Source organism: Anthonomus grandis, unplaced genomic scaffold, assembly GCF_022605725.1.
Source record: "Anthonomus grandis grandis unplaced genomic scaffold, icAntGran1.3 ctg00000385.1, whole genome shotgun sequence".
NCBI classification, from domain to species: domain Eukaryota; kingdom Metazoa; phylum Arthropoda; class Insecta; order Coleoptera; family Curculionidae; genus Anthonomus; species Anthonomus grandis.
This window is the reverse complement of record NW_026088487.1, coordinates 3,263-30,787: the sequence shown is the minus strand read 5'-3', so window position 1 is coordinate 30,787 and position 27,525 is coordinate 3,263. Positions and strand designations below refer to the sequence as shown.

The 27,525-nt window shown below is 35.8% G+C and overlaps 1 long non-coding RNA gene across 1 annotated transcript; it reads left to right on the top strand.

Moving 5' to 3' along the window:
* The first annotated feature begins 24,662 nt into the window (after positions 1-24,662).
* On the top strand, positions 24,663-26,219 carry LOC126749621 (uncharacterized). The gene is made up of 4 exons (XR_007665215.1): positions 24,663-24,745; positions 25,462-25,752; positions 25,808-25,941; positions 26,013-26,219. It is a non-coding gene; the product is annotated as an uncharacterized LOC126749621 (long non-coding RNA).
* The last annotated feature ends 1,306 nt before the right edge of the window (positions 26,220-27,525 follow it).

The following is a 27,525-nucleotide window of genomic DNA, read 5'->3' as shown; positions in this document are numbered from 1 at the left end:
ATGTGCTCCAAAAACCCAAAGTTTGGAAATCTATATCTCGACTTCTGTCAGTACTAGCTTTAAAAATCCAACGGTTTTGTCTTAGTTTCGTCGTTCTGAATCTAACGCGACTATTCCCAAAGTCGTAGCTCCTTTAATAACCGAGATACAAATTTTCAGTTTCCATATATGTGCTCCAAAAACCCAAAGTTTGGAAATCTATATCTCGACTTCTGTCAGTACTAGCTTAAAAAATCCAACAATTTTGTCTTATTTTTGTCGTTCTGAATCCAACGAGACTATTCACAAAGTCGTAGCTCCTTTAATAACCGAGATACAAATTTTTAGTTTCCATATATGTGCACCAAAAACCCAAAGTTTGGAAATCTATATCTCGACTTCTGTCAGTACTAGCTTTAAAAATCCAACGGTTTTGTCTTAGTTTCGTCGTTCTGAATCCAACGCGACTATTCCCAAAGTCGTAGCTCCTTTAATAACCGAGATACAAATTTTCAGTTTCCATATATGTGCACCAAAAACCCAAAGTTTGGAAATCTATATCTCGACTTCTGTCAATACTAGCTTCAAAAATCCAACGGTTTTATCTTAGTTTCGTCGTTCTGAATCCAACGAGTCTATTCCCAAAGTCGTAGCTCCTTTAATAACCGAGATACAAATTTTCAGTTTCCATATATGTGCACCAAAAACCCAAAGTTTGGAAATCTATATCTCGACTTCTGTCAGTACTAGCTTCAAAAATCCAACGGTTTTGTCTTAGTTTCGTCGTTCTGAATCCAACGCGACTATTCCCAAAGTCGTAGCTCCTTTAATAACCGAGATACAAATTTTCAGTTTCCATATATGTGCACCAAAAACCCAAAGTTTGGAAATCTATATCTCGACTTCTGTCAGTACTAGCTTAAAAAATCCAACAATTTTGTCTTATTTTTGTCGTTCTGAATCCAACGAGACTATTCCCAAAGTCGTAGCTCCTTTAATAACCGAGATACAAGTTTTCAGTTTCCATATATGTAATCCAAAAACCCAAAGTTTGGAAATCTATATCTCGACTTCTGTCAGTACTAGCTTTAAAAATCCAACGGTTTTGTCTTAGTTTCGTCGTTCTGAATCCAACGCGACTATTCCCAAAGTCGTAGCTCCTTTAATAACCGAGATACAAATTTTCAGTTTCCATATATGTGCTCCAAAAACCCAAAGTTTGGAAATCTATATCTCGACTTCTGTCAGTACTAGCTTAAAAAATCCAACAATTTTGTCTTATTTTTGTCGTTCTGAATCCAACGAGACTATTCACAAAGTCGTAGCTCCTTTAATAACCGAGATACAAATTTTTAGTTTCCATATATGTGCACCAAAAACCCAAAGTTTGGAAATCTATATCTCGACTTCTGTCAGTACTAGCTTTAAAAATCCAACGGTTTTGTCTTAGTTTCGTCGTTCTGAATCCAACGCGGCTATTCCCAAAGTCGTAGCTCCTTTAATAACCGAGATACAAATTTTCAGTTTCCATATATGTGCACCAAAAACCCAAAGTTTGGAAATCTATATCTCGACCTCTGTGAGTACTAGCTTTAAAAATCCAACGGTTTTATCTTAGTTTCGTGGTTCTGAATCCAACGAGACTATTCCCAAAGTCGTAGCTCCTTTAATAACCGAGATACAAATTTTCAGTTTCCATATATGTGCTCCAAAAACCCAAAGTTTGGAAATCTATATCTCGACTTCTGTCAGTACTAGCTTCAAAAATCCAACGGTTTTGTCTTAGTTTCGTCGTTCTGAATCCAACGCGACTATTCCCAAAGTCGTAGCTTCTTTAATAACCGAGATACAAATTTTCAGTTTCCATATATGTGCTCCAAAAACCCAAAGTTTGGAAATCTATATCTCGACTTCTGTCAGTACTAGCTTAAAAAATCCAACGGTTCTCTTTAAGTTTTGTCGTTCTGAATCCAACGCGACTATTCCCAAAGTCGTAGCTCGTTTAATAACCGAGATACAAATTTTCAGTTTCCATATATGTGCACCAAAAACCCAAAGTTTGGATATTTATATCTCGACTTCTGTCAGTACTAGCTTCAAAAATCTAACGGTTTTGTCTTAGTTTCGTCGTTCTGAATCCAACGCGACTATTCCCAAAGTCGTAGCTTCTTTAATAACCGAGATACAAATTTTCAGTTTCCATATATGTGCACCAAAAACCCAAAGTTTGGAAATCTATATCTCGACTTCTGTCAGTACTAGCTTCAAAAATCTAACGGTTTTGTCTTAGTTTCGTCGTTCTGAATCCAACGCGACTATTCCCAAAGTCGTAGCTTCTTTAATAACCGAGATACAAATTTTCAGTTTCCATATATGTGCTCCAAAAACCCAAAGTTTGGAAATCTATATCTCGACTTCTGTCAGTACTAGCTTTAAAAATCCAACAATTTTGTCTTATTTTTGTCGTTCTGAATCCAACGAGACTATTCACAAAGTCGTAGCTCCTTTATTAACCGAGATACAAATTTTTAGTTTCCATATATATGCACCAAAAACCCAAAGTTTGGAAATCTATACCTCGACTTCTGTCAGTACTAGCTTTAAAAATCCAACGGCTTTATCTTAGTTTCGTGGTTCTGAATCCAACGAGACTATTCCCAAAGTCGTAGCTCCTTTAATAACCGAGATACAAATTTTCAGTTTCCATATATGTGCTCCAAAAACCCAAAGTTTGGAAATCTATATCTCGACTTCTGTCAGTACTAGCTTTAAAAATCCAACGGTTTTGTCTTAGTTTCGTCGTTCTGAATCCAACGAGACTATTCACAAAGTCGTAGCTCCTTTATTAACCGAGATACAAATTTTTAGTTTCCATATATATGCACCAAAAACCCAAAGTTTGGAAATCTATATCTCGACTTCTGTAAGTACTAGCTTAAAAAATCCAACAATTTTGTCTTATTTTTGTCGTTCTAAATCCAACGAGACTATTCACAAAGTCGTAGCTCCTTTATTAACCGAGATACAAATTTTTAGTTTCCATATATATGCACCAAAAACCCAAAGTTTGGAAATCTATATCTCGACTTCTGTCAGTACTAGCTTTAAAAATCCAACGGTTTTGTCTTAGTTTCGTCGTTCTGAATCCAACGAGACTATTCACAAAGTCGTAGCTCCTTTATTAACCGAGATACAAATTTTCAGTTTCCATATATGTGCTCCAAAAACCCAAAGTTTGGAAATCTATATCTCGACTTCTGTCAGTACTAGCTTTAAAAATCCAACGGTTCTCTCTTAGTTTCGTCGTTCTGAATCCAACGAGACTATTCACAAAGTCGTAGCTCCTTTATTAACCGAGATACAAATTTTTAGTTTCCATATATATGCACCAAAAACCCAAAGTTTGGAAATCTATATCTCGACTTCTGTCAGTACTAGCTTTAAAAATCCAACGGTTTTGTCTTAGTTTCGTCGTTCTGAATCCAACGAGACTATTCGCAAAGTCGTAGCTCCTATATTAACCGGGATACAAATTTTTAGTTTCCATATATATGCACCAAAAACCCAAAGTTTGGAAATCTATATCTCGACTTCTGTCAGTACTAGCTTTAAAAATCCAACGGTTCTCTCTTAGTTTCGTCGTTCTAAACCCAACGCGACTATTCCCAAAGTTGTAGCTCCTTTAATAACCGAGATACAAATTTTCAGTTTCCATATATGTGCTCCAAAAACCCAAAGTTTGGAAATCTATATCTCGACTTCTGTCAGTACTAGCTTTAAAAATCCAACGGTTCTCTCTTAGTTTCGTCGTTCTAAACCCAACGCGACTATTCCCAAAGACGTAGCTCCTTTAATAACCGAGATACAAATTTTCAGTTTCCATATATGTGCTCCAAAAACCCAAAGTTTGGAAATCTATATCTCGACTTCTGTCAGTACTAGCTTAAAAAATCCAACAATTTTGTCTTATTTTTGTCGTTCTGAATCCAACGAGACTATTCCCAAAGTCGTAGCTCCTTTAATAACCGAGATACAAGTTTTCAGTTTCCATATATGTGCTCCAAAAACCCAAAGTTTGGAAATCTATATCTCGACTTCTGTCAGTACTAGCTTTAAAAATCCAACGGTTTTGTCTTAGTTTCGTCGTTCTGAATCTAACGCGACTATTCCCAAAGTCGTAGCTCCTTTAATAACCGAGATACAAATTTTCAGTTTCCATATATGTGCTCCAAAAACCCAAAGTTTGGAAATCTATATCTCGACTTCTGTCAGTACTAGCTTAAAAAATCCAACAATTTTGTCTTATCTTTGTCGTTCTGAATCCAACGAGACTATTCACAAAGTCGTAGCTCCTTTAATAACCGAGATACAAATTTTTAGTTTCCATATATGTGCACCAAAAACCCAAAGTTTGGAAATCTATATCTCGACTTCTGTCAGTACTAGCTTTAAAAATCCAACGGTTTTGTCTTAGTTTCGTCGTTCTGAATCCAACGCGACTATTCCCAAAGTCGTAGCTCCTTTAATAACCGAGATACAAATTTTCAGTTTCCATATATGTGCACCAAAAACCCAAAGTTTGGAAATCTATATCTCGACTTCTGTCAATACTAGCTTCAAAAATCCAACGGTTTTATCTTAGTTTCGTCGTTCTGAATCCAACGAGTCTATTCCCAAAGTCGTAGCTCCTTTAATAACCGAGATACAAATTTTCAGTTTCCATATATGTGCACCAAAAACCCAAAGTTTGGAAATCTATATCTCGACTTCTGTCAGTACTAGCTTCAAAAATCCAACGGTTTTGTCTTAGTTTCGTCGTTCTGAATCCAACGCGACTATTCCCAAAGTCGTAGCTCCTTTAATAACCGAGATACAAATTTTCAGTTTCCATATATGTGCACCAAAAACCCAAAGTTTGGAAATCTATATCTCGACTTCTGTCAGTACTAGCTTAAAAAATCCAACAATTTTGTCTTATTTTTGTCGTTCTGAATCCAACGAGACTATTCCCAAAGTCGTAGCTCCTTTAATAACCGAGATACAAGTTTTCAGTTTCCATATATGTGCTCCAAAAACCCAAAGTTTGGAAATCTATATCTCGACTTCTGTCAGTACTAGCTTTAAAAATCCAACGGTTTTGTCTTAGTTTCGTCGTTCTGAATCCAACGCGACTATTCCCAAAGTCGTAGCTCCTTTAATAACCGAGATACAAATTTTCAGTTTCCATATATGTGCTCCAAAAACCCAAAGTTTGGAAATCTATATCTCGACTTCTGTCAGTACTAGCTTAAAAAATCCAACAATTTTGTCTTATTTTTGTCGTTCTGAATCCAACGAGACTATTCACAAAGTCGTAGCTCCTTTAATAACCGAGATACAAATTTTTAGTTTCCATATATGTGCACCAAAAACCCAAAGTTTGGAAATCTATATCTCGACTTCTGTCAGTACTAGCTTTAAAAATCCAACGGTTTTGTCTTAGTTTCGTCGTTCTGAATCCAACGAGACTATTCCCAAAGTCGTAGCTCCTTTAATAACCGAGATACAAATTTTCAGTTTCCATATATGTGCTCCAAAAACCCAAAGTTTGGAAATCTATATCTCGACTTCTGTCAGTACTAGCTTAAAAAATCCAACAATTTTGTCTTATTTTTGTCGTTCTGAATCCAACGAGACTATTCACAAAGTCGTAGCTCCTTTAATAACCGAGATACAAATTTTTAGTTTCCATATATGTGCACCAAAAACCCAAAGTTTGGAAATCTATATCTCGACCTCTGTGAGTACTAGCTTTAAAAATCCAACGGTTTTATCTTAGTTTCGTGGTTCTGAATCCAACGAGACTATTCCCAAAGTCGTAGCTCCTTTAATAACCGAGATACAAATTTTCAGTTTCCATATATGTGCTCCAAAAACCCAAAGTTTGGAAATCTATATCTCGACTTCTGTCAGTACTAGCTTAAAAAATCCAACGGTTCTGTCTTAGTTTCGTCATTCTGAATCCAACGCGACTATTCCCAAAGTCGTAGCTCCTTTAATAACCGAGATACAAATTTTCAGTTTCCATATATGTGCACCAAAAACCCAAAGTTTGGAAATCTATATCTCGACTTCTGTCAGTACTAGCTTCAAAAATCCAACGGTTTTGTCTTAGTTTCGTCGTTCTGAATCCAACGCGACTATTCCCAAAGTCGTAGCTTCTTTAATAACCGAGATACAAATTTTCAGTTTCCATATATGTGCTCCAAAAACCCAAAGTTTGGAAATCTATATCTCGACTTCTGTCAGTACTAGCTTTAAAAATCCAACAATTTTGTCTTATTTTTGTCGTTCTGAATCCAACGAGACTATTCACAAAGTCGTAGCTCCTTTATTAACCGAGATACAAATTTTTAGTTTCCATATATATGCACCAAAAACCCAAAGTTTGGAAATCTATATCTCGACTTCTGTCAGTACTAGCTTTAAAAATCCAACGGTTTTATCTTAGTTTCGTGGTTCTGAATCCAACGAGACTATTCCCAAAGTCGTAGCTCCTTTAATAACCGAGATACAAATTTTCAGTTTCCATATATGTGCTCCAAAAACCCAAAGTTTGGAAATCTATATCTCGACTTCTGTCAGTACTAGCTTTAAAAATCCAACGGTTCTCTCTTAGTTTCGTCGTTCCGAATCCAACGAGACTTTTCCCAAAGTTGTAGCTCCTTTAATAACCGAGATACAAATTTTCAGTTTCCATATATGTGCTCCAAAAACCCAAAGTTTGGAAATCTATATCTCGACTTCTGTCAGTACTAGCTTTAAAAATCCAACAATTTTGTCTTATTTTTGTCGTTCTGAATCCAACGAGACTATTCACAAAGTCGTAGCTCCTTTATTAACCGAGATACAAATTTTTAGTTTCCATATATATGCACCAAAAACCCAAAGTTTGGAAATCTATATCTCGACTTCTGTCAGTACTAGCCTTAAAAATCCAACGGTTTTGTCTTAGTTTCGTCGTTCTGAATCCAACGCGACTATTCCCAAAGTCGTAGCTCCTTTAATAACCGAGATACAAATTTTCAGTTTCCATATATGTGCACCAAAAACCCAAAGTTTGGAAATCTATATCTCGACTTCTGTCAGTACTAGCTTAAAAAATCCAACGGTTCTCTTTAAGTTTTGTCGTTCTGAATCCAACGCGACTATTCCCAAAGTCGTAGCTCGTTTAGTAACCGAGCTACAAATTTTCAGTTTCCATATATGTGCACCAAAAACCCAAAGTTTGGAAATCTATATCTCGACTTCTGTCAGTACTAGCTTTAAAAATCCAACGGTTTTATCTTAGTTTCGTGGTTCTGAATCCAACGAGACTATTCCCAAAGTCGTAGCTCCTTTAATAACCGAGATACAAATTTTCAGTTTCCATATATGTGCACCAAAAACCCAAAGTTTGGAAATCTATATCTCGACTTCTGTCAGTACTAGCTTTAAAAGTCCAACGGTTCTCTCTTAGTTTCGTCGTTCTGAATCCAACGAGACTATTCCCAAAGTCGTAGCTCCTTTAATAACCGAGATACAAATTTTCAGTTTCCATATATGTGCACCAAAAACCCAAAGTTTGGAAATCTATATCTCGACTTCTGTCAGTACTAGCTTTAAAAATCCAACGGTTCTCTCTTAGTTTCGTCGTTCTGAATCCAACGAGACTATTCCCAAAGTCGTAGCTCCTTTAATAACCGAGATACAAATTTTCAGTTTCCATATATGTGCACCAAAAACCCAAAGTTTGGAAATCTATATCTCGACTTCTGTCAGTACTAGCTTTAAAAATCCAACGGTTCCCTCTTAGTTTCGTCGTTCTAAACCCAACGCGACTATTCCCAAAGTTGTAGCTCCTTTAATAACCGAGATACAAATTTTCAGTTTCCATATATGTGCTCCAAAAACCCAAAGTTTGGAAATCTATATCTCGACTTCTGTCAGTACTAGCTTTAAAAATCCAACGGTTCTCTCTTAGTTTCGTCGTTCTAAACCCAACGCGACTATTCCCAAAGTCGTAGCTTATTTAATAACCGAGATACAAATTTTCAGTTTCCATATATGTGCACCAAAAACCCAAAGTTTGGAAATCTATATCTCGACTTCTGTCAGTACTAGCTTAAAAAATCCAACAATTTTGTCTTATCTTTGTCGTTCTGAATCCAACGAGACTATTCACAAAGTCGTAGCTCCTTTATTAACCGAGATACAAATTTTTAGTTTCCATATATATGCACCAAAAACCCAAAGTTTGGAAATCTATATCTCGACTTCTGTCGGTACTAGCTTTAAAAATCCAACGGTTTTATCTTAGTTTCGTCGTTCTGAATCCAACGAGACTATTCCCAAAGTCGTAGCTCCTTTAATAACCGAGATACAAATTTTCAGTTTCCATATATGTGCTCCAAAAACCCAAAGTTTGGAAATCTATATCTCGACTTCTGTCAGTACTAGCTTTAAAAATCCAACGGTTCTCTCTTAGTTTCGTCGTTCTGAATCCAACGAGACTATTCCCAAAGTCGTAGCTCCTTTAATAACCGAGATACAAATTTTCAGTTTCCATATATGTGCACCAAAAACCCAAAGTTTGGAAATCTATATCTCGACTTCTGTCAGTACTAGCTTAAAAAATCCAACGGTTCTCTTTAAGTTTTGTCGTTCTGAATCCAACTCGACTATTCCCAAAGTCGTAGCTCGTTTAATAACCGAGATACAAATTTTCAGTTTCCATATATGTGCACCAAAAACCCAAAGTTTGGAAATCTATATCTCGACTTCTGTCAGTACTAGCTTTAAAAATCCAACAATTTTGTCTTATTTTTGTCGTTCTGAATCCAACGAGACTATTCACAAAGTCGTAGCTCCTTTATTAACCGAGATACAAATTTTTAGTTTCCATATATATGCACCAAAAACCCAAAGTTTGGAAATCTATATCTCGACTTCTGTCAGTACTAGCTTTAAAAATCCAACGGTTTTATCTTAGTTTCGTGGTTCTGAATCCAACGAGACTATTCCCAAAGTCGTAGCTCCTTTAATAACCGAGATACAAATTTTCAGTTTCCATATATGTGCTCCAAAAACCCAAAGTTTGGAAATCTATATCTCGACTTCTGTCAGTACTAGCTTTAAAAATCCAACGGTTCTCTCTTAGTTTCGTCGTTCCGAATCCAACGAGACTTTTCCCAAAGTTGTAGCTCCTTTAATAACCGAGATACAAATTTTCAGTTTCCATATATGTGCTCCAAAAACCCAAAGTTTGGAAATCTATATCTCGACTTCTGTCAGTACTAGCTTTAAAAATCCAACAATTTTGTCTTATTTTTGTCGTTCTGAATCCAACGAGACTATTCACAAAGTCGTAGCTCCTTTATTAACCGAGATACAAATTTTTAGTTTCCATATATATGCACCAAAAACCCAAAGTTTGGAAATCTATATCTCGACTTCTGTCAGTACTAGCCTTAAAAATCCAACGGTTTTGTCTTAGTTTCGTCGTTCTGAATCCAACGCGACTATTCCCAAAGTCGTAGCTCCTTTAATAACCGAGATACAAATTTTCAGTTTCCATATATGTGCACCAAAAACCCAAAGTTTGGAAATCTATATCTCGACTTCTGTCAGTACTAGCTTAAAAAATCCAACGGTTCTCTTTAAGTTTTGTCGTTCTGAATCCAACGCGACTATTCCCAAAGTCGTAGCTCGTTTAATAACCGAGATACAAATTTTCAGTTTCCATATATGTGCACCAAAAACCCAAAGTTTGGAAATCTATATCTCGACTTCTGTCAGTACTAGCTTTAAAAATCCAACGGTTTTATCTTAGTTTCGTGGTTCTGAATCCAACGAGACTATTCCCAAAGTCGTAGCTCCTTTAATAACCGAGATACAAATTTTCAGTTTCCATATATGTGCACCAAAAACCCAAAGTTTGGAAATCTATATCTCGACTTCTGTCAGTACTAGCTTTAAAAATCCAACGGTTCTCTCTTAGTTTCGTCGTTCTGAATCCAACGAGACTATTCCCAAAGTCGTAGCTCCTTTAATAACCGAGATACAAATTTTCAGTTTCCATATATGTGCACCAAAAACCCAAAGTTTGGAAATCTATATCTCGACTTCTGTCAGTACTAGCTTTAAAAATCCAACGGTTCTCTCTTAGTTTCGTCGTTCTGAATCCAACGAGACTATTCCCAAAGTCGTAGCTCCTTTAATAACCGAGATACAAATTTTCAGTTTCCATATATGTGCACCAAAAACCCAAAGTTTGGAAATCTATATCTCGACTTCTGTCAGTACTAGCTTTAAAAATCCAACGGTTCCCTCTTAGTTTCGTCGTTCTAAACCCAACGCGACTATTCCCAAAGTTGTAGCTCCTTTAATAACCGAGATACAAATTTTCAGTTTCCATATATGTGCTCCAAAAACCCAAAGTTTGGAAATCTATATCTCGACTTCTGTCAGTACTAGCTTTAAAAATCCAACGGTTCTCTCTTAGTTTCGTCGTTCTAAACCCAACGCGACTATTCCCAAAGTCGTAGCTTATTTAATAACCGAGATACAAATTTTCAGTTTCCATATATGTGCACCAAAAACCCAAAGTTTGGAAATCTATATCTCGACTTCTGTCAGTACTAGCTTAAAAAATCCAACAATTTTGTCTTATTTTTGTCGTTCTGAATCCAACGAGACTATTCACAAAGTCGTAGCTCCTTTATTAACCGAGATACAAATTTTTAGTTTCCATATATATGCACCAAAAACCCAAAGTTTGGAAATCTATATCTCGACTTCTGTCGGTACTAGCTTTAAAAATCCAACGGTTTTATCTTAGTTTCGTCGTTCTGAATCCAACGAGACTATTCCCAAAGTCGTAGCTCCTTTAATAACCGAGATACAAATTTTCAGTTTCCATATATGTGCTCCAAAAACCCAAAGTTTGGAAATCTATATCTCGACTTCTGTCAGTACTAGCTTTAAAAATCCAACGGTTCTCTCTTAGTTTCGTCGTTCTGAATCCAACGAGACTATTCCCAAAGTCGTAGCTCCTTTAATAACCGAGATACAAATTTTCAGTTTCCATATATGTGCACCAAAAACCCAAAGTTTGGAAATCTATATCTCGACTTCTGTCAGTACTAGTTAAAAAAATCCAACGGTTCTGTCTTAGTTTCGTCATTCTGAATCCAACGCGACTATTCCCAAAGTCGTAGCTCCTTTAATAACCGAGATACAAATTTTCAGTTTCCATATATGTGCACCAAAAACCCAAAGTTTGGAAATCTATATCTCGACTTCTGTCAGTACTAGCTTCAAAAATCCAACGGTTTTGTCTTAGTTTCGTCGTTCTGAATCCAACGCGACTATTCCCAAAGTCGTAGCTTCTTTAATAACCGAGATACAAATTTTCAGTTTCCATATATGTGCTCCAAAAACCCAAAGTTTGGAAATCTATATCTCGACTTCTGTCAGTACTAGCTTTAAAAATCCAACAATTTTGTCTTATTTTTGTCGTTCTGAATCCAACGAGACTATTCACAAAGTCGTAGCTCCTTTATTAACCGAGATACAAATTTTTAGTTTCCATATATATGCACCAAAAACCCAAAGTTTGGAAATCTATATCTCGACTTCTGTCAGTACTAGCTTTAAAAATCCAACGCCTTTATCTTAGTTTCGTGGTTCTGAATCCAACGAGACTATTCCCAAAGTCGTAGCTCCTTTAATAACCGAGATACAAATTTTCAGTTTCCATATATGTGCTCCAAAAACCCAAAGTTTGGAAATCTATATCTCGACTTCTGTCAGTACTAGCTTTAAAAATCCAACGGTTTTGTCTTAGTTTCGTCGTTCTGAATCCAACGAGACTATTCACAAAGTCGTAGCTCCTTTATTAACCGAGATACAAATTTTTAGTTTCCATATATATGCACCAAAAACCCAAAGTTTGGAAATCTATATCTCGACTTCTGTAAGTACTAGCTTAAAAAATCCAACAATTTTGTCTTATTTTTGTCGTTCTAAATCCAACGAGACTATTCACAAAGTCGTAGCTCCTTTATTAACCGAGATACGAATTTTTAGTTTCCATATATATGCACCAAAAACCCAAAGTTTGGAAATCTATATCTCGACTTCTGTAAGTACTAGCTTAAAAAATCCAACAATTTTGTCTTATTTTTGTCGTTCTAAATCCAACGAGACTATTCACAAAGTCGTAGCTCCTTTATTAACCGAGATACAAATTTTTAGTTTCCATATATATGCACCAAAAACCCAAAGTTTGGAAATCTATATCTCGACTTCTGTCAGTACTAGCTTTAAAAATCCAACGGTTTTGTCTTAGTTTCCAGTGGCGGCTCGTGGGTCAATCTTCAGGGGGGTCATTTTGGTTTGAAAACTTATAGTTTACTCTAATAGAAAAAAACAAATCAAACTATTGATTTTTTAAAGTATTTGAAAGATCTTTTTGTCATTTATATTTTGGATAAAAAATACAGACTTAGATAAAACTCAATAATATTTACCGAGATATTTACCCTATTAAGGGTAAAAATAACTTTAAATGCTTAAATCGTTTGCCGAAAATTAACTTTGCCTTTTTATTAGAGTAAATATTTTAAATAAAAATATAAGAAAAAGGGTATAAACAGGTTATCGAAACCACTCTACCCATAACCATCGTACATTTTGGAGATCGGCCGAAAAAGGACGAAAATGCGTATAAATTTACAAAAAATATTTTTATCGGCTTATGTTGACTCGCCGCTTTTTGCAGGATAAGTTGATGGGCATAGCAGTGCTAGCAATAAAGTGTGCATTTGGGTATATTTCTTTAATTTTTGTTTATACTCCTACCAGTTTAATTAATTTTTCAGGTGCTTTATTAATTTTTGATAATTGAAGTTCTTCCAATATTACATTAGTTAAATGTTGTGCTGTGGCATCTGGAGGGTTAACAAATTTCCAAAATCTTTCATGTGCAATCAGTTAATACATATTGCAATATGACAATCATCTGCGTTTTATTGAAGCTGTCTGTGGTCTCATCTACTTGAATTGCCACAAAATTTGTCTGGTCAATCTCCTTAATTATATGAGTATGTACAATGGCTAACATTGATTCGAAAATATCGTTCTGAATTGTTTTTGATGTGCCTTTAAATACTGTACTTCTTTCAATATGTTCTTTAAACATTAAATCCAGTTCAGAAACAAAATCGATAAGGCCCAGAAAAATTTCAGGATTATTGGAGTTGATACTTTCGTCATGACCGCGCAATGCAATTTCGAAAACTCCACAAAATTTTACACAGCCGATTAGTTTGTTTAAAATATACCTATTTTTAGAAACCGATTCATTAAAGTCATGCACAGATTTACGATATACACTATCAAGTTGCTGTCTTATGTTAACACCAAAGTATATAGTTTTCAACTGTTAGACTGTGTTAACACGTCCTAAACTTGCGTAACTCATTGATGAATTTATATGAGTAGTGGAAGAAGCAAGCTTTGTAATTTTCACTTTTAAATGCTTAATGTCAATTACTCCATTTTTCGCCCATACAGCGTCATTCGAAAATAGTAAAGACGGGTAGCAAAAAAATTTCTCACACTGCAGCCACAAATCCAATCACACAAATTGTACATTGATTCTTTAAAATATTTTTGAATATCTTTACCCCTATCCTTTGTTGTTTGTTTTAAATTCATATTTGGTTTTGGTCGACCACTTTCCTTTTTCTCAAGCCGTCATAATTATTTAAATTAAAATCTGCTGGAACATCATAATTTAATGTTCCAGCAGATTTTAAGGCAATTATTTCGTGCGGGCGGCAAACAGTAACTATTTAAAACAAAACTGAAAACATTCATCCAGTCGGGCCGTCGACTACGTTAGCGATATAGGACTGAAAGGTGACTCTCACTCCCGCCCACGAAATGCTAATCTGCCTTCTTTGTTCTATTTTACATGCATTTCTCCATAAGCCATAAGAACTGTATAGGGACAATTTAAAATACGGCCCAGCCACGGGCTTGTGATGCGCGCGAGGCGCGACGTTAATAATATATTTATTTGTTTTGCCAATGCAGACTGCTTAGAGAATTTTATAATTCACAATGAAGTTTTAGATAAAAGATATTTATAATAAAATTGGGATTTTTATGAGATTATTTAAGGGGGGTCATTGACCAATTGACCCTAAGAAGGAGCCGCCACTGTTAGTTTCGTCGTTCTGAATCCAACGAGACTATTCACAAAGTCGTAGCTCCTTTATTAACCGAGATACAAATTTTCAGTTTCCATATATGTGCTCCAAAAACCCAAAGTTTGGAAATCTATATCTCGACTTCTGTCAGTACTAGCTTTAAAAATCCAACGGTTCTCTCTTAGTTTCGTCGTTCTGAATCCAACGAGACTATTCACAAAGTCGTAGCTCCTTTATTAACCGAGATACAAATTTTTAGTTTCCATATATATGCACCAAAAACCCAAAGTTTGGAAATCTATATCTCGACTTCTGTCAGTACTAGCTTTAAAAATCCAACGGTTTTGTCTTAGTTTCGTCGTTCTGAATCCAACGAGACTATTCGCAAAGTCGTAGCTCCTTTATTAACCGGGATACAAATTTTTAGTTTCCATATATATGCACCAAAAACCCAAAGTTTGGAAATCTATATCTCGACTTCTGTCAGTACTAGCTTTAAAAATCCAACGGTTCTCTCTTAGTTTCGTCGTTCTAAACTCAACGCGACTATTCCCAAAGTCGTAGCTCCTTTAATAACCGAGATACAAATTTTCAGTTTCCATATATGTGCACCAAAAACCCAAAGTTTGGAAATCTATATCTCGACTTCTGTCAGTACTAGCTTAAAAAATCCAACAATTTTGTCTTATTTTTGTCGTTCTGAATCCAACGAGACTATTCACAAAGTCGTAGCTCCTTTAATAACCGAGATACAAATTTTCAGTTTCCATATATGTGCACCAAAAACCCAAAGTTTGGAAATCTATATCTCGACTTCTGTCAGTACTAGCTTTAAAAATCCAACGGTTTTATCTTAGTTTCGTCGTTCTGAATCCAACGAGACTATTCCCAAAGTCGTAGCTCCTTTAATAACCGAGATACAAATTTTCAGTTTCCATATATGTGCACCAAAAACCCAAAGTTTGGAAATCTATATCTCGACTTCTGTCAGTACCAGCTTAAAAAATCCAACGGTTCTGTCTTAGTTTCGTCATTCTGAATCCAACGCGACTATTCCCAAAGTCGTAGCTCCTTTAATAACCGAGATACAAATTTTCAGTTTCCATATATGTGCACCAAAAACCCAAAGTTTGGAAATCTATATCTCGACTTCTGTCAGTACTAGCTTAAAAAATCCAACGGTTCTGTCTTAGCTTCGTCATTCTGAATCCAACGCGACTATTCCCAAAGTCGTAGCTCCTTTAATAACCGAGATACAAATTTTCAGTTTCCATATATGTGCACCAAAAACCCAAAGTTTGGAAATCTATATCTCGACTTCTGTCAGTACTAGCTTTAAAAATTCTACGGTTCTCTCTTAGTTTCGTCGTTCTAAACTCAACGCGACTATTCCCAAAGTCGTAGCTCCTTTAATAACCGAGATACAAATTTTCAGTTTCCATATATGTGCTCCAAAAACCCAAAGTTTGGAAATCTATATCTCGACTTCTGTCAGTACCAGCTTAAAAAATCCAACGGTTCTGTCTTAGTTTCGTCATTCTGAATCCAACGCGACTATTCCCAAAGTCGTAGCTCCTTTAATAACCGAGATACAAATTTTCAGTTTCCATATATGTGCTCCAAAAACCCAAAGTTTGGAAATCTATATCTCGACTTCTGTCAGTACCAGCTTAAAAAATCCAACGGTTCTGTCTTAGTTTCGTCATTCTGAATCCAACGCGACTATTCCCAAAGTCGTAGCTCCTTTAATAACCGAGATACAAATTTTCAGTTTCCATATATGTGCTCCAAAAACCCAAAGTTTGGAAATCTATATCTCGACTTCTGTCAGTACTAGCTTTAAAAATTCTACGGTTCTCTCTTAGTTTCGTCGTTCTAAACCCAACGCGACTATTCCCAAAGTCGTAGCTCCTTTAATAACCGAGATACAAATTTTCAGTTTCCATATATGTGCTCCAAAAACCCAAAGTTTGGAAATCTATATCTCGACTTCTGTCAGTACCAGCTTAAAAAATCCAACGGTTCTGTCTTAGTTTCGTCATTCTGAATCCAACGCGACTATTCCCAAAGTCGTAGCTCCTTTAATAACCGAGATACAAATTTTCAGTTTGCATATATGTGCTCCAAAAACCCAAAGTTTGGAAATCTATATCTCGACTTCTGTCAGCACTAGCTTTAAAAATCCAACGGTTCTCTCTTAGTTTCGTCGTTCTGAATCCAACGAGACTATTCCCAAAGTCGTAGCTCCTTTAATAACCGAGATACAAATTTTCAGTTTCCATATATGTGCTCCAAAAACCCAAAGTTTGGAAATCTATATCTCGACTTCTGTCAGTACTAGCTTTAAAAATCCAACGGTTCTCTCTTAGTTTCGTCGTTCTGAATCCAACGAGACTATTTCCAAAGTCGTAGCTCCTTTAATAACCGAGATACAAATTTTCAGTTTCCATATATGTGCACCAAAAACCCAAAGTTTGGAAATCTATATCTCGACTTCTGTCAGTACTAGCTTTAAAAATCCAACGGTTCTCTCTTGATTTCGTCGTTCTGAATCCAACGAGACTATTCCCAAAGTCGTAGCTCCTTTAATAACCGAGATACAAATTTTCAGTTTCCATATATGTGCTCCAAAAACCCAAAGTTTGGAAATCTATATCTCGACTTCTGTCAGTACTAGCTTCAAAAATCCAACGGTTTTATCTTAGTTTCGTCGTTCTGAATCCAACGAGACTATTCCCAAAGTCGTAGCTCCTTTAATAACCGAGATACAAGTTTTCAGTTTCCATATATGTGCACCAAAAACCCAAAGTTTGGAAATCTATATCTCGACTTCTGTCAGTACTAGCTTTAAAAATTCTACGGTTCTCTCTTAGTTTCGTCGTTCTAAACCCAACGCGACTATTCCCAAAGTCGTAGCTCCTTTAATAACCGAGATACAAATTTTCAGTTTCCATATATGTGCTCCAAAAACCCAAAGTTTGGAAATCTATATCTCGACTTCTGTCAGTACCAGCTTAAAAAATCCAACGGTTCTGTCTTAGTTTCGTCATTCTGAATCCAACGCGACTATTCCCAAAGTCGTAGCTCCTTTAATAACCGAGATACAAATTTTCAGTTTCCATATATGTGCTCCAAAAACCCAAAGTTTGGAAATCTATATCTCGACTTCTGTCAGTACCAGCTTAAAAAATCCAACAATTCTGTCTTAGTTTCGTCATTCTGAATCCAACGCGACTATTCCCAAAGTCGTAGCTCCTTTAATAACCGAGATACAAATTTTCAGTTTCCATATATGTGCTCCAAAAACCCAAAGTTTGGAAATCTATATCTCGACTTCTGTCAGTACCAGCTTAAAAAATCCAACGGTTCTGTCTTAGTTTCGTCATTCTGAATCCAACGCGACTATTCCCAAAGTCGTAGCTCCTTTAATAACCGAGATACAAATTTTCAGTTTCCATATATGTGCTCCAAAAACCCAAAGTTTGGAAATCTATATCTCGACTTCTTTCAGTACTAGCTTTAAAAATCCAACGGTTCTGTCTTAGTTTCGTCATTCTGAATCCAACGCGACTATTCCCAAAGTCATAGCTCCTTTAATAACCGAGATACAAATTTTCAGTTTCCATATATGTGCACCAAAAACCCAAAGTTTGGAAATCTATATCTCGACTTCTGTCAGTACTAGCTTTAAAAATCCAACGGTTTTGTCTTAGTTTCGTCGTTCTGAATCCAACGCGACTATTCCCAAATTCGTAGCTCCTTTATTAACCAAGATACAAATTTTTAGTTTCCATATATGTGCTCCAAAAACCCAAAGTTTGGAAATCTATATCTCGACTTCTGTCAGTACTAGCTTTAAAAATTCAACGGTTCTCTCTTGATTTCGTCGTTCTGAATCCAACGAGACTATTCCCAAAGTCGTAGCTCCTTTAATAACCGAGATACAAATTTTCAGTTTCCATATATGTGCTCCAAAAACCCAAAGTTTGGAAATCTATATCTCGACTTCTGTCAGTACTAGCCTCAAAAATCCAACGGTTTTATCTTAGTTTCGTCGTTCTAAACTCAACGCGACTATTCCCAAAGTCGTAGCTCCTTTATTAACCGAGATACAAATTTTTAGTTTCCATATATATGCACCAAAAACCCAAAGTTTGGAAATCTATATCTCGACTTCTGTCAGTACTAGCTTTAAAAATCCAACGGTTTTGTCTTAGTTTCGTCGTTCTGAATCCAACGCGACTATTCCCAAATTCGTAGCTCCTTTAATAACCGAGATACAAATTTTCAGTTTCCATATATGTGCACCAAAAACCCAAAGTTTGGAAATCTATATCTCGACTTCTGTCAGTACTAGCTTAAAAAATCCAACAATTTTGTCTTATTTTTGTCGTTCTAAATCCAACGAGACTATTCACAAAGTCGTAGCTCCTTTATTAACCGAGATACAAATTTTTAGTTTCCATATATATGCACCAAAAACCCAAAGTTTGGAAATCTATATCTCGACTTCTGTCAGTACTAGCTTAAAAAATCCAACAATTTTGTCTTATTTTTGTCGTTCTGAATCCAACGAGACTATTCACAAAGTCGTAGCTCCTTTAATAACCGAGATACAAATTTTCAGTTTCCATATATGTGCACCAAAAACCCAAAGTTTGGAAATCTATATCTCGACTTCTGTCAGTACTAGCTTTAAAAATCCAACGGTTTTATCTTAGTTTCGTCGTTCTGAATCCAACGAGACTATTCCCAAAGTCGTAGCTCCTTTAATAACCGAGATACAAGTTTTCAGTTTCCATATATGTGCTCCAAAAACCCAAAGTTTGGAAATCTATATCTCGACTTCTGTCAGTACTAGCTTTAAAAATCCAACGGTTTTATCTTAGTTTCGTCGTTCTGAATCCAACGAGACTATTCCCAAAGTCGTAGCTCCTTTAATAACCGAGATACAAATTTTCAGTTTCCATATATGTGCACCAAAAACCCAAAGTTTGGAAATCTATATCTCGACTTCTGTCAGTACTAGCTTTAAAAATCCAACGGTTTTCTCTTAGTTTCGTCGTTCTGAATCCAACGCGACTATTCCCAAAGTCGTAGCTCCTTTAATAACCGAGATACAAATTTTCAGTTTCCATATATGTGCTCCAAAAACCCAAAGTTTGGAAATCTATATCTCGACTTCTGTCAGTACTAGCTTAAAAAATCCAACAATTTTGTCTTATTTTTGTCGTTCTGAATCCAACGAGACTATTCCCAAAGTCGTAGCTCCTTTAATAACCGAGATACAAGTTTTCAGTTTCCATATATGTGCTCCAAAAACCCAAAGTTTGGAAATCTATATCTCGACTTCTGTCAGTACTAGCTTAAAAAATCCAACGGTTCTGTCTTAGTTTCGTCATTCTGAATCCAACGCGACTATTCCCAAAGTCGTAGCTCCTTTAATAACCGAGATACAAATCTTCAGTTTCCATATATGTGCACCAAAAACCCAAAGTTTGGAAATCTATATCTCGACTTCTGTCAGTACTAGCTTCAAAAATCCAACGGTTTTGTCTTAGTTTCGTCGTTCTGAATCCAACGCGACCATTCCCAAAGTCGTAGCTTCTTTAATAACCGAGATACAAATTTTCAGTTTCCATATATGTGCTCCAAAAACCCAAAGTTTGGAAATCTATATCTCGACTTCTGTCAGTACTAGCTTTAAAAATCCAACAATTTTGTCTTATTTTTGTCGTTCTGAATCCAACGAGACTATTCACAAAGTCGTAGCTCCTTTATTAACCGAGATACAAATTTTTAGTTTCCATATATATGCACCAAAAACCCAAAGTTTGGAAATCTATATCTCGACTTCTGTCAGTACTAGCTTTAAAAATCCAACGGTTTTATCTTAGTTTTGTGGTTCTGAATCCAACGAGACTATTCCCAAAGTCGTAGCTCCTTTAATAACCGAGATACAAATTTTCAGTTTCCATATATGTGCTCCAAAAACCCAAAGTTTGGAAATCTATATCTCGACTTCTGTCAGTACTAGCTTTAAAAATCCAACGGTTCTCTCTTAGTTTCGTCGTTCTGAATCCAACGAGACTATTCCCAAAGTTGTAGCTCCTTTAATAACCGAGATACAAATTTTCAGTTTCCATATATGTGCACCAAAAACCCAAAGTTTGGAAATCTATATCTCGACTTCTGTCAATACTAGCTTCAAAAATCCAACGGTTTTATCTTAGTTTCGTCGTTCTGAATCCAACGAGTCTATTCCCAAAGTCGTAGCTCCTTTAATAACCGAGATACAAATTTTCAGTTTCCATATATGTGCACCAAAAACCCAAAGTTTGGAAATCTATATCTCGACTTCTGTGAGCACTAGCTTTAAAAATCCAACGGTTCTCTCTTAGTTTCGTCGTTCTAAACCCAACGCGACTATTCCCAAAGTCGTAGCTCCTTTAATAACCGAGATACAAATTTTCAGTTTCCATATATGTGCTCCAAAAACCCAAAGTTTGGAAATCTATATCTCGACTTCTGTCAGTACTAGCTTAAAAAATCCAACAATTTTGTCTTATTTTTGTCGTTCTGAATCCAACGAGACTATTCCCAAAGTCGTAGCTCCTTTAATAACCGAGATACAAGTTTTCAGTTTCCATATATGTGCTCCAAAAACCCAAAGTTTGGAAATCTATATCTCGACTTCTGTCAGTACTAGCTTTAAAAATCCAACGGTTTTGTCTTAGTTTCGTCGTTCTGAATCCAACGCGACTATTCCCAAAGTCGTAGCTCCTTTAATAACCGAGATACAAATTTTCAGTTTCCATATATGTGCTCCAAAAACCCAAAGTTTGGAAATCTATATCTCGACTTCTGTCAGTACTAGCTTAAAAAATCCAACGGTTCTGTCTTAGTTTCGTCATTCTGAATCCAACGCGACTATTCCCAAAGTCGTAGCTCCTTTAATAACCGAGATACAAATCTTCAGTTTCCATATATGTGCACCAAAAACCCAAAGTTTGGAAATCTATATCTCGACTTCTGTCAGTACTAGCTTTAAAAATCCAACGGTTTTGTCTTAGTTTCGTCGTTCTGAATCCAACGCGACTATTCTCAAAGTCGTAGCTCCTTTAATAACCGAGATACAAATTTTCAGTTTCCATATATGTGCACCAAAAACCCAAAGTTTGGAAATCTATATCTCGACTTCTGTCAGTACTAGCTTCAAAAATCCAACGGTTTTGTCTTAGTTTCGTCGTTCTGAATCCAACGCGACTATTCCCAAAGTCGTAGCTCCTTTAATAACCGAGATACAAATTTTCAGTTTCCATATATGTGCACCAAAAACCCAAAGTTTGGAAATCTATATCTCGACCTCTGTGAGTACTAGCTTTAAAAATCCAACGGTTTTATCTTAGTTTCGTGGTTCTGAATCCAACGAGACTATTCCCAAAGTCGTAGCTCCTTTAATAACCGAGATACAAATTTTCAGTTTCCATATATGTGCTCCAAAAACCCAAAGTTTGGAAATCTATATCTCGACTTCTGTCAGTACTAGCTTTAAAAATCCAACGGTTCTCTCTTAGTTTCGTCGTTCTGAATCCAACGAGACTATTCCCAAAGTTGTAGCTCCTTTAATAACCGAGATACAAATTTTCAGTTTCCATATATGTGCACCAAAAACCCAAAGTTTGGAAATCTATATCTCGACTTCTGTCAATACTAGCTTCAAAAATCCAACGGTTTTATCTTAGTTTCGTCGTTCTGAATCCAACGAGTCTATTCCCAAAGTCGTAGCTCCTTTAATAACCGAGATACAAATTTTCAGTTTCCATATATGTGCACCAAAAACCCAAAGTTTGGAAATCTATATCTCGACTTCTGTGAGCACTAGCTTTAAAAATCCAACGGTTCTCTCTTAGTTTCGTCGTTCTAAACCCAACGCGACTATTCCCAAAGTCGTAGCTCCTTTAATAACCGAGATACAAATTTTCAGTTTCCATATATGTGCTCCAAAAACCCAAAGTTTGGAAATCTATATCTCGACTTCTGTCAGTACTAGCTTAAAAAATCCAACGGTTCTGTCTTAGTTTCGTCATTCTGAATCCAACGCGACTATTCCCAAAGTCGTAGCTCCTTTAATAACCGAGATACAAATTTTCAGTTTCCATATATGTGCACCAAAAACCCAAAGTTTGGAAATCTATATCTCGACTTCTGTCAGTACTAGCTTTAAAAATCCAACGGTTCCCTCTTAGTTTCGTCGTTCTAAACCCAACGCGACTATTCCCAAAGTCGTAGCTCCTTTAATAACCGAGATACAAATTTTCAGTTTCCATATATATGCACCAAAAACCCAAAGTTTGGAAATCTATATCTCGACTTCTGTCAGTACTAGCTTTAAAAATCCAACGGTTTTATCTTAGTTTCGTGGTTCTGAATCCAACGAGACTATTCCCAAAGTCGTAGCTCCTTTAATAACCGAGATACAAATTTTCAGTTTCCATATATGTGCTCCAAAAACCCAAAGTTTGGAAATCTATATCTCGACTTCTGTCAGTACCAGCTTAAAAAATCCAACGGTTCTGTCTTAGTTTCGTCATTCTGAATCCAACGCGACTATTCCCAAAGTCGTAGCTCCTTTAATAACCGAGATACAAATTTTCAGTTTCCATATATGTGCACCAAAAACCCAAAGTTTGGAAATCTATATCTCGACTTCTGTCAGTACTAGCTTTAAAAATCCAACGGTTCTCTCTTAGTTTCGTCGTTCTGAATCCAACGAGACTATTCCCAAAGTCGTAGCTCCTTTAATAACCGAGATACAAATTTTCAGTTTCCATATATGTGCACCAAAAACCCAAAGTTTGGAAATCTATATCTCGACTTCTGTCAGTACTAGCTTTAAAAATCCAACGGTTCCCTCTTAGTTTCGTCGTTCTAAACCCAACGCGACTATTCCCAAAGTCGTAGCTCCTTTAATAACCGAGATACAAATTTTCAGTTTCCATATATGTGCTCCAAAAACCCAAAGTTTGGAAATCTATATCTCGACTTCTGTCAGTACTAGCTTTAAAAATCCAACAATTTTGTCTTATTTTTGTCGTTCTGAATCCAACGAGACTATTCACAAAGTCGTAGCTCCTTTAATAACCGAGATACAAATTTTCAGTTTCCATATATGTGCACCAAAAACCCAAAGTTTGGAAATCTATATCTCGACTTCTGTCAGTACTAGCTTCAAAAATCCAACGGTTTTGTCTTAGTTTCGTCGTTCTAAATCGTAAAGTAATCGTAAGTCGTAAAGGGTGGGGGATATGGGTTGACTCACTCGTTCACATGTGACCATACCTTTTATTCTCCAGCTCTCTCTGCAACGACCAGGACTAACTTCTCTTTCTAAAAATGACCGAAACAGTGGTGGGGGACGTATGTGCAGACATGTAGCACACTTTGTCATGGATCGCCTCCTTTATGGGCCCAGTATTCGGTCGGACCTGATACCTCAGTGGACGGTAGTGGTCGCTTTCTTTACCTACTTGATCAAGGACAATGTAGAGAGCAAACAGGTGGTTTTAATAGAAAACCTATTGGAGATGATTTTGGATGTCCAGCTGGACCAGAGCTGCTGGGTGCGGAAGGTCGGGGTATGCCCCGGAGAATTTGAATAAGGAGCTCGTGGTGCGGTACTGCAATCAGATACTGGGCATTTTAATGAACTGTTTGGATTGTCACAATTTGGGGTAAGTTTCTTAACTTTTCTCAAAAATCTTTTATAACTCTGGTATTTCTTGTTTTACGATTAAATATCGTTCATTATGATTTGTTCTGTTTTTGATCGGGAATTCGGTGCAAAAATTTTTTTTTTTAATATTACATCTAGTTTTCGAGAAAATAAAGATAAACTGTTTAAAGGATTTTTCTGGAAAACTGTTAGACTTAAAAATCTTTTTTTTATTGAATCTGATGGGCATTGAGGTTCCAAACAACTTTTGTTAATACAATTTTTTTCTGTAACCAATAGGTTTCCCGAAAAAAAATAAAAACCGATTTTATGAGCAATTTTCCAGGGATACCCCTCTGCATTTTTGAGGAAGGCTTTTTGCGTATAACTTTTTTTGGTACATTTTTCGAAAATTTCAAATTTTTTAAAAACCTCCCATAACTCCTTTATTTTTCGTTTTACGGTTAAATGTTATTCTTTGTACTTTGTTCTATTTTTAATTTGGAACAAAAAGTGTCTATAAAAATTTTGAAAATTAAAAAAATTTATCAAACCCGTATTTCTTTCTTAAATATATAATGTAGCGGAACGACCTCTAAATTTGCTATAGTTCGTTCTATTAGAATATCGGGCGTCTTAAATATTTTATTTATTTGTGGAAATGTGTGACATTCTTTAAACCCTACATTTCTGCTCGGAGTATTCGTATGATTATTACTTCGTTTATCACCATTTAATAAAGAAGTATGGCGCTTTTGACTCCGTGGTTCCGTTAAAAGGTTTTAATCCGGGTCAGTGCTTTTATTATTAATAGGTAAGGTTACAACTGTCCTGTTTCTTGGCTAGCAATTTATGTTATCTATTTTGTTATTAAAAGGTGTTAAAACTAAGCCCATAACTGAGGTGAAATAACTGAGATTTCCCGACATAACTGGTTTCCTTGACATACGAACCCTCTTTTCTCTCTCTCATCTCTCATCTCTCTTCTTTTCTCTCGCACTTTGACTACTGCTACTTCTCTTCTCCTTCTTCTTCCTCTTTTTTAAATGCCTGGACAAAATTATTGATTTTTTACAAGCAGTTCAGCCCAAAGTTTCTTCTGCTTCTTCTTTTTCTTCTTCTTCTTCTCCCTCTTCTTTTTTAAAAACCTCTAATACCTGGATTCCGTTTACATATACTTACTTTGAATAAATCTCTACCATGAGAATTACAAATAAAACATCTAATTTTGGCAGTGACAATTTATTAATTGATTGATTTTATTGACCGGCAAGCTTTCCTGTGATTAGCACAGACTTTGTTTCTGGTGATCAAATCTCGGTATGGATTTTAATGAGTTTTTAGTCCACATTATCAATATTGTCCATTTTCTAAGTCAATTCAGTAAAAATTCCAGGATTTATTTCTTAATAAATAAATAGGACCCGAAGAAATAACTCGACAACGAGCTACTCAACCGTAGGTTCCTTGAAAGGTTTTACTCTTAATTTAATCATTTACAAAATGATCGACCTATTCTTCCTTATCTAGGAACGAAAGCGAGCTGATCCTGGAGTCCCTGCAATCCTTCTCGAAACTCCTGAACAGTTTGCCAGGGTACAAATTCAGTTCCTTTCAAGTTACCGGAGCAGTGAGGATCAAGTTGCTATTCAGTCAAGAGGATCCACGTCTAAGGAGATCCTCGATCCAGTTATTAGGAGATCTGGCAACATCCTTTGGCCAGGAGACCAATTTGGAGGCATTCAAGGATCGAGTGAGATCCAAGGGAACCTCATCACTTTACTCTTGCATCTATGCGCTCCAGACGTGTATATTGTCAAGGTATGACTTTTTTGGATCATTTTACTCACTTAACTCATGCATGGACCCCATTTAGGCCTGTAAAAGTACAATGCAGAAGGTTGGCCCTTATCTGGATTTTCCGGAGGTATACCGCATGATCCAGGAGTGTTTGGGCGATGACACCGACTTGATGTTCACGGATTTTATTGGGAGTTAATTAAACGCATGGTAAGTAAATGGCAGCACCTTAAATGTAATATTCATGCAGTTCGTCTGTGATATATTTTGAATTTAATTAGGGATTTATGGAATCAAAGATATCAAGGTTATTTGGGGGTCAAATCGAGGACGAGTTGGTTTAAAGGTGGCGTCTAAGGGCCAATCCCGCCCTTGTCATCGGTTTGTTCTACGCCGAACTACTACCCGAGAATAAACCGAAAGTTTCACTGGAAACTGTCTGTGATAAACTGAACAGACTGATGCAAGACGAGTCAGAAGAAGTTAGGATTAAGGCAAGTCAAGCTATATCGTGTTTGTTACTCTCACGAGATGTGGAACGGAATGTGCTAGGGGGATAGTACGATTAAGTCTTTTAAATCAGTTTTTAGTAAGAAAATTTAAAAAAAGTCAACAGGGGTCAAAACTGACTTGTGGGTGGACTTTGTAGCTTATAAGTTTATCTCTGTCGCACTCATTGTAAAAAAAAACTTGAAACGTGGAAAAACTGAAATTTCACAAAGTTTATTAGTTTTAAAATTTTGCATAACTTTTTTGTTATTAAAGATAGAGCTTTTCATTTAAAAAACTGTCAAGTACTCCATGCAAAGGGGCACCTTGCACATAATTATCAAAATTGAAAAAAATATAGTTTTTGAGAAAAATCGAAATTTATGTTTTTTACGATTAACATGTACTTTTTTAGATCGAAAATTTTGCATAACTTTTTTGTTATTAAAGATAGAGCTTTCATTTAAAAACTGCCAAGTACTCCTCGCAAAGGGGGCACCTTGCACATAATTATCAAAATTGAAAAAATTATAGTTTTTGAGAAAAATCGAAATTTAGGTTTTTTACGATTAACATGTACTTTTTTAGATCGAAAATTTTGCATAACTTTTTTGTTATTAAAGATAGAGCTTTCATTTAAAAACTGCCAAGTACTCCTCGCAAAGGGGCACCTTGCACATAATTATCAAAATTAAAAAAATTATAGTTTTTGACAAAAATCGAAATTTCGGTTTTTTTACAATTAACATGTACTTTTTTAGATCGAAAATTTTGCATTACTTTTTTGTTATTAAAGATAGAGCTTTCATTTAAAAACAGTCAAGTACTCCTAGCGAAGGGGCACCTTGCACATAATTATTAAAATTGAAAAAATTATAGTTTTTGAGAAAAATCGAAATTTTGGTTTTTTACAATTAACATGTACTTTTTTGGATCGAAAATTTTGCATATTTTTTTTGTTATTAAAGATAGAGCTTTCATTTAAAAACTGCCAAGTACTCCTCGCAAAGGGGCACCTTGCACATAATTATCAAAATTAAAAAAATTATAGTTTTTGAGAAAAATCGAAATATCGGTTTTTTACAATTAACATGTACTTTTTTAGATCGAAAATTTTGCATAACTTTTTTGTTATTAAAGATAGAGCTTTCATTTAAAAACTGTTAAGTACTCCTAGCGAAGGGGCACCTTTCGCGTTATTATCAAAATTGAAAAAATTATAGTTTTTGAGAAAAATCGAAATTTCGGTTTTTTACGATTAACATGTACTTTTTAGATCGAAAATTTTGCATAACTTTTTGTTAT